An 8,528-nucleotide genomic window follows, 5' to 3' on the forward strand; every position below is an offset into this window, starting at 1 on the left:
TCTCCTGGCTATAGTAACTTTCCCAAATGGTCAGGGATTACCAAGGGAGACTCTGTCACAACCTAGTTCAAACCCAACATCTACTTCTCCTGCACCTTCCTCTGTGCATTCAGAAAACACCAAGAGTGAAGCTGTGTCAAGAGTTTTTTCTGGTCCTACTGAGACCCCTAGAAGGCAACCATATCCTTCTTTTTGTCCCTTGGTTGAGACTGCAGGTGGTGAAAGGGGACACGTGTGATTATACACTCTATTTTCCCTGGCAGATTTGAAGCAAATTAAGGTTGATTTAGGCAAGTTTTCTGATGACTCAGATAATTATATAGATGTTCTCCAGGGGTTCGGACAAAGCTTTGACCTCTCTTGGAGAGATATAATGCTACTACTAGATCAAACTTTAACTTTTAATGAGAAAAATGAAGTCTTAGATGAAGCTAGAAAGTGGGGTGATTTGTGGTTCATGTCCAATACTGATGGCAGTATGTCTCCTGAGGAAAGGAACAGATACCCCACAGGAAGTCTTCATCCCAAATGAGACCCTGAGAAACAAGATGACTGGTGGTGTAAACATTTTCTAACATGTATCCTGGAAGGTTTACATTGATCCAAGAAAAAGTCTATGAATTATTCTAAGCTGTCTACTATTAACCAGGAGCAAAATGAGAGTCCCCCTGCCTTTCTTGAGCAGGTTAAGGAGGTGATAAGAAAACACATTCAGTTAACACCTGACTCCTTAGAGGGTCAAATTATTTTAAAAGATAAATTTATCACTCAGACAGCCCCAGACATTCGAAGAAAACTGCAGAAATTGGCTCTAGGCCCAGATCATAACCTGGAGAATCTTCTTAAAATGGCCACTGTGGTCTTTTATAACCGAGATCAGGAGAAAGAGGAGGAAAGAGAGAGAAGGGATATGAAAAGAATGACAGCTCTAGTCATGGCACTCCAACAAACAAGCACCTTTCAGGGGCAGAGGGAAGCCAGAGGAGCTAAGAACAAGTGCTGCCAATGTGGTCAGGCTGGCCACTTCAGGAAGCACTGCCCCCAGCAGCAGCACCAGCTGGGCAAGCCACCTGGTCCCTGTCCAGAATGCAAGGGTGACCACTGGAGGGTGGCCTGTCCTCAGAGGCAAAGGCCTCTGGGGACAGTGATCCCATCAGCACTCAAACTAGACTGAGGGGGCCCAGGGAGATTCTCATGGCTCCAGCTTGTGTCATCCTCCCTCAAGAGCCCCAGGTTTGCCTTATAGTGGAGGGCCAGGAGATAGAATTTCTTCTGGACACTAGAGCAACCTTTTCTGTATAACCCTGGTCTTTTATCCCCCAAATCTATTATAACTATAAATGGGGTGTCTGGAAAGCTGGTTACCAAATTTTTCTCTCAGCCTTTAAGCTGCAATTCAGGTGCCTGGTTGTTCTCTCACACCTTCCTAATCATGCCTGAAAGTCCTGCCCTCCTTTATGGGGAGGGACATATGAACTAAAGCAGGAACAACCATTTATATAAAGAACCTATACTATGCCTTCCCTTATTAGAGAGAAATTAACCCAGAAGTGTGGTTACTAAGGGATAGGTGGGAAGAGCAAGATATGCTCAATCAGCCCAAACTGAATTAAAGAATCCCGCCATCTATCTCAATCAAAAACAATATCCTCTTAAAACAGACGATAAGAATGGGCTAATACCCATAATACAGAATCTAAAGGGACAGAAATTATTAATACCTTGAAATAGTCCATGTAACTCATATTCTAGAAGTACCAAAGCCAAACAGAACTTGGAGACTAGTCCAAGACCTCCACATAATAAATGAAGTGGTCATTCCTTTCCAGCCTGTAGTTCCCAATCCATATAATTTATTGTCTCATATCCCTGAAAAGGCTGCCTTCACAGTCCTAGACTTAAAAGATGCCTTCTTTTGCATTCCACTTCATGAAAATTCCCCATACCTTTTTGCTTTTGAAGACCCTTCTGACTCCAACATGCAGCTCACATGGACTATTACCCCAGGGATTTAGGGACACCCTCACTTGTTTGGACAAGCCTTAGCCAAAGACTTGAGTCATTTTTCATATCCTACAGTGACTCTTATTCAATATATTATTCTTTTGGGAGCACCAGATGCAGAGGAATGCCACAAAGCTACACAAACTCTATTAAACTTTCTAGCTAATTGTGGGTACAAAATTCCCAAGGCTAAAGCCCAATTATGTGTCCCAGAAGTTCACTATTTAGGTCTCCAGCTTTCACAGGGGAAGAAAGCCTTGGGCAAAGAAGAATAGAACCAATATTGGCTCACCCTAAACCTCGAACTCTCAGACAACTTCGAGGCTTCTAAGGAATTACAGGCTTTTACAGACTCTAGATTCCTGGATATAGTGAAATAGCTAGACTACTCTATTCTTTAAAAACGACCAAAAAGAGGGCCTAGTCACTCTAGAATTGAAACCATAAAACATATAAAAGGACTTGTGAGGTATGTCAAAGAAACAATCCTTTGAATCACCATCTAGCTCCCCCAGGTATACAGAGACAAGGTAAATATCCAGGTGAAAATTAGCAAACGGATTTCACTCACCTCCCTAAGGTACATGGTATACAATATTTACGGGTATTTGTGGATGCCTTTACTAATTGGGTCAAAGCATTCCCTTGCAGGACAGAAAAGGCCCAGGAAGTTGCAAAGGCTTTAGTACATGAGATTACTCCCGGGTTTGGACTCCCTCGGAGTTTGCAAAGTGATAATGGGCCGGCCTTCAAGGCAGCTGTTACAAAGGGAATATCTAAAGCCCTAGGCATAAAATATCTTCTACACCACTCTTAGAGGCCCCAATCCTCTGGGAAGGTAGAAAAAATGAATGATAAAATCAAAGGACAGTTACAAAAGCTAACTCAAGGGACTCATCTCCCTTGGACTAAATTGCTTTCCATTGTTCTCCTTAGGATAAGAAATTTACCTCAGAAACTCTGCTATAGCCCATTTGAGTTATCATATGGAAGACTCTTTTTAACTAAAGATTATTAGATCAAGAAACTACAGAATTAGTAAAATATATTACTTCTTTAGCTAAATTTCAACAAATCCTTAAAAACCTCTCAACTACATTTTCACATTCAACACTAAAGGAGCTTATCTCTCGTGGAGATCTGGTCATGATCAAAACTCTTTCCTCTAATTCACCTTCCCTAACCCCAACTTGGGAAGGTCCCTTCTTTGTTATCTCGTCTTCTTCTGCAGCTGTTGAAGTTATGGGAATAGATTCCTGGATACATCATTCACAAGTGAAATCCTGGAACCCACCCCCTTCTACAGAAGCAGACCATGAAGAGAATCAACCACAGTCTACCCACACTTGTGAGCCTAAAGATAATTTAAAGCTATTATTTAGGAGACAGCAAGAAAAGTGTTAATATAGTTTTCTTTTAAACATCACTGACTTTAGTCTTCTGACACTATAATTAACCCCCTCCTCTCACTGTTCTACCTTTGCCTTTTAATGTGCTAATCAGATTTGGGTCTTCAGAAATGTTATCAAGCCACACACAGTAAAGATGGTTCCAGTCCAAGACCTGATTCTATCGTGAACCCCTGGATCACTCTCCCTCCAGAGAAACCCTAACTGCCCCCTCCTATCATTGCCTGACTCAGCAGGAAGCAATCTTCGTCTCTTTTCCCTAATAGCAGTTAGAGTTTCTACTCAGAGAGGGAGAGTTGATACAGGACAAGTGACATCCCAGCCAGCTCGCGGAGCTGGGGGGGCACAGACCTGCTGCCTCCGCTTTGGTGAGGTTGGTGCAGTGGCAGGGAGCAGAGGAACCAGCAGGCTGGAGTATAGGCAGGGGGGCCCTGCAGGAGGCTCCAGTACCCAGAGGGGCCAGACAACTGCTGGGGAGACACCAGCACCTTAGGCTGAACAGGGAACCCCCCATTTTCTAGGCCTGGTCAATTCATATCAGTTTCCTAGACCTGGGAATTAAAGGTATTGTAGCTATTCATTCACCTCCCAGACATGTCCCAGACACACTGTCCAGACACTCTGTTCCAGACACTCTGCCCCAGACACACTAAATGTAATTACTGAATGTCCCAAATAAGTCACAGAGAGTCCCAGACATGCTAAATGTAACTATAGAGGGTCCCAGACATGCTAAATGTAACTACAGAGGGTCCCAGACACCCTAAATGTAACTACAGAGGGTCCTAGACTAAATGTAACTACAGAGGGTCCCAGACATGCTAAATGTAACTACAGAGGGTCCCAGACACCCTAAATGTAACTACAGAGGGTTCCATACATGCTAAATGTAACTACAGAGAGTCCCAGATATGCTAAATGTAACTACAGAGAGTCCCAGACATGCTAAATGTAACTACAGAGAGTCCCAGACATGCCAAATGTAACTACAGAGGGTCCCAGACACGCTAAATGTAACTACAGAGGGTCCCAGACACCCTAAATGTAACTACAGAGGGTCCCAGACACGCTAAATGTAACTACAGAGGGTCCCAGACACGCTAAATGTAACTACAGAGGGTCCCAGACACCCTAAATGTAACTACAGAGGGTCCCAGACACCCTAAATGTAACTACAGAGGGTCCCAGACTCCCTAAATGTAACTACAGAGGGTCCCAGACACGCTAATTGTAACTACAGAGGGTCCCAGACACCCTAAATGTAACTACAGAGGGTCACAGACATGCTAAATGTAACTACAGAGGGTCCCAGACACCCTAAATGTAACTACAGAGGGTCCCAGACATTCTAAATGTAACTACAGAGGGTCCCAGACTTGCTAAATGTAACTACCGAGCCCCACTAAATGTAACAACAGAGGGTCCCATGTGATTATACATACCCCTAGACAAAGAACCTGGAGAGAGACAGACAGACAGAGAGAGCTTTTCTCTCCAGAATTGGGTTTTCTCTCTCTGCCAGGAACTCTGGCACTTCCGTACCCTTTTCTGGAAGTAAATCCTGCCCTACCACTGATCTGTGGTCCATGGATTCATTCTTTGAATCACCGAGACCAAGAACCTACTGAAGAGAGAAACAAACTGGAAGAACATTAATTCACAGTTGTGGTTTCCAGGCCATTTTTTAAATATATGTTTTAAGAATCAACAATTGTGAATATGTAGTGAAGAGATCAAGAGACCTCCTGAAAGACCCCTCCCTTGTTTCCCTTGATTAAATACCCTTAGACCGATGATACCGGATTTTTAACACTGGATCTCCAGGCTCTTGGTCTCAACGATTCGATGAATGAAATCGATAGACCATAGAACAAACAGTGAGGTTTTATTTACAGCTCAAAGAACCAAACCTCCTTGCAGGGCAGGATACGAGTGTTACAGCTCTTATGAAAAGGAATCTTACAAAGGGCCAAGCCTCTTTGTAGAGCAGGATCAGCAGCGGAGGTGTTACAGCTACAGCTCTTACAAAGGACCAAGCCTCTTTGCAGGGCAGAGATCAGCAAAGGGCCGAGCCTCTTTGTAAGGCAGGATCAGCAGCGGAGGTGTTACAGCTATAGTTCTTACAAAGGATCAAGCCTCTTTGCAGGGCAGAGATCAGCAAAGGGCCGAGCCTCTTTGTAAGGCAGGATCAGCAGCGGAGGTGTTACAGTTGCAGCTCAAATGTTACAACTCCTACAAAGAGCCAAGCCTCTTTGTAGAGCAGGATCGGCACTAGAAGTGCCGCAGCTCTCGCTTCTTCCTCTGGATGGTCTGCGATGGTCTGCGATAGTCGGCTGAAGTCTTCTTCTTCTGCTTCTTCTTCTTCTTCTGCTTCTTCTTCTTCTATCTTCCTTGAAGGTCTGCGATGATCTGCCCCCAGGCTCTCTGCACGGGGCCTTATATAGGTGTAATAGCTTAGCTGTGATTGGTCCATAAAATGGACCAATCAGGAGCAGGATTGAAAATGGACCAATCAGGGATGGGCACCAGTTTTCCCTTGATTGACAGGTCCTCTAACGTGGCTCTACTGGAGCCTCTGGGGGAAGAAAGCTCCCTCACTTGCCCCAACCTGCTGGTTTTTTTGCCGGCTGCTGCCACCAAGACAAAAGTGGCAGATCCCCCCAGGCCCTGCTCGGCTGAGCTGGCTGGGGTGCCACTTTTCCGGTATCACCGAGACCTCCTAGACACGGCTTCTCCTGCTTCCCCTGCAGACCCCTCCCCTGCTTCCTTCCCCTGTGTCCTCAGATCCCCAACAGACTCCCTCCAACGCCCCCTCCCCAAAGGCATCCCGTTCCCCTCCCCCGAGTCGGCAGTTTGATTCTCCCTGCTCTTCTCTCTCATTTTGTCAGTTTACCCCCCTGTTTTGGCAGTTTACTCTGTGAAATATAAGCAGCCTGTAACAGCTTTTTGAGGTTCCTCTCCGAACGGAGGTGGCCTCTCCGCGCGGCTGAGGGACCCTGGCGCACCAGAATAAACACCTCTTGCGTTTTGCATCGATTGAGTGTGGTGACTGATTCTTGGGGTGTAGCTCTATACCTACTGGACCCCGTGAGCCAGGGTCCAACATTTGGGGGCTCGTCCGGGATAGAGCGCCCCCTAGAGGACCTCACCTACTCTTGTCGGAGGTAAGTCCAGGCAGACCTGGCAATTGTTAGTCTTTGTCTTGTCTTATTTGTTATCTGTGCCTGGCAGTCTCTGTCCTTTTTGTTTTCTGTGCCTGGCAGTCCTTGTGTGATCGTTTTTTTTTTTGTATTGTCTATGTGCTTTTGTTTTCGTACGGAATAGGGGTAGCAGAGGGAGGACCCCCCGTCCCTGTTTCCGTGAGTTTGTCTTGCACTGGGCGTACGCAGTGGGTTTGTAGGGGATCGGAAATTGGTAGACGTGCCTGTATTTTCCACCCCGGCCACAGGGGGACGCCCCTGCAGTGGTAGAGGGTGCCTGACGCCACGGTTCCGTCAGCCAGCCCTCGTTTGGAGGGAGGAGGAAGGCTGACGACATGGAATCCATCAGCTCCCCTCAACCCTGGAGGGAGGCTGGCAACGTGGAATCCGTCAGTCCCCCCTCAGTCCCTTTTCCCCCAGCGTGAGAACAGGATTTTGGGTTGAGAAGCCCAGGGGACAAAGTCCTTGCCCCCCTGGGTTCTGCAGGCAGTAGGCCCACCCTGTCTTTGCAGCATCCTTGCTCTTGTTGGCGCTAAATTGTCTGTTGTGAATTTGTTTGTTACGTGTGCGGGACAGGGGTACCGCTGGGGGATTGGACCCTCCAGCCCTGCCTCCGTGAGTTTGTGGCGCCATATCGTATGGGAACAGGAGGGGCAGCTCCTGTCTCCGTGAGTCCGTGTCATTATTCTGTGTCTGTCTGTTAGCCGCCCCCCCCACCATTTCCCTTCCCCAGCGCGGGACAGGATCCTGGGTTGAAAGCCTAGGGAGCAAAGTATCTTTGCCCCCCCTGGGTTCTGCCGGCCAGTAGGCCCAGCCCTGTCTCTAAAGTTTGTGCCTATCTTTTGTGAGGACCTGGAGGGGACAGGTGATCCTGGGTCTGAGTCCCAGTCCCGCCTCCTCGAACTGGTAGACAGAGACCTCCCTGTAGTTTGTAGGGCAGCTGACGACTCCGTCAGCTTCCTCAAACCTGTGGGCAGGCGCCCCCTGCCCTCTGAATCTATCTCAGTTTTGTGGCACCGTTCTGTGCCTGCAAGGTTTTTGTTTTCGTGTCTGTCTATTGCTTTTGTGTGCCTCATAGTTATTTCTGTGTGGAAGATGGGTAACCAATTAACCACTCCCCTTACCCTGACCCTAGCCCATTGGAAAGACATCAAGGCTAGGGCCCGCAGCCTCTCGGTAGAGGTGCAGCAGAGCCGTTGGCAGACACTCTGTTCCTCGGAATGGCCGGCTCTTAATGTCGGTTGGCCCCAAGGTGGAACATTCACTCTGCCAGTTATTTTACAAGTAAAATCTAAAGTCTTCCAGTTAGAGCCCCAAGGCCACCCAGATCAAGTGGCCTATGTCATCATCTGGGAAGATTTGACCAGGAACCCCTCAGCATGGGTTCTGCCTTTCCTTAGCCCTGGGGACCCCTCCCCGTCCCCTCTCACCAGCCATGTTGCCTCTGCCCCTCCTTCCACTCTTCTCCCTCTCAAAATGGAGGAAGAGACCACCCAACCTCAGAAACCAGTACTCCCAGATTCCGAACCAGATCGTCTCCTCATAGGCCCCGCCCCCCGTATCCGCAACCCCTTCAGACCCCTCCTCACCTCCCAACTGTCTCTTCCACTTCTTCCTCAACCTCCTCCTCCTCCGCAGGACCTGCACCTTCTTCTCCACCCCGCCTTAGGCTCTGGAGGGACTGGGACCCCCAGAATGTTGACAAATGGACTGCTCCTACTTTCCCTCTCCGGATGGTGGGGGATGAGGAGTACTACTGGCCATTTTCAGCTTCCGACCTGTATAATTGGAAGACCCATAATCCCACCTTCTCCCAAGACCCCCAAGCCTTAACCTCCCTGATAGAGTCTATCCTTCTGACCCACCGCCCTACTTGGGATGACTGCCAACAGCTCCTTCAGATCCTCCTAACCAC

Source organism: Otolemur garnettii, unplaced genomic scaffold (assembly GCF_000181295.1).
Source record: "Otolemur garnettii isolate 467f Iridium unplaced genomic scaffold, OtoGar3 scaffold00029, whole genome shotgun sequence".
NCBI lineage: Eukaryota > Metazoa > Chordata > Mammalia > Primates > Galagidae > Otolemur > Otolemur garnettii.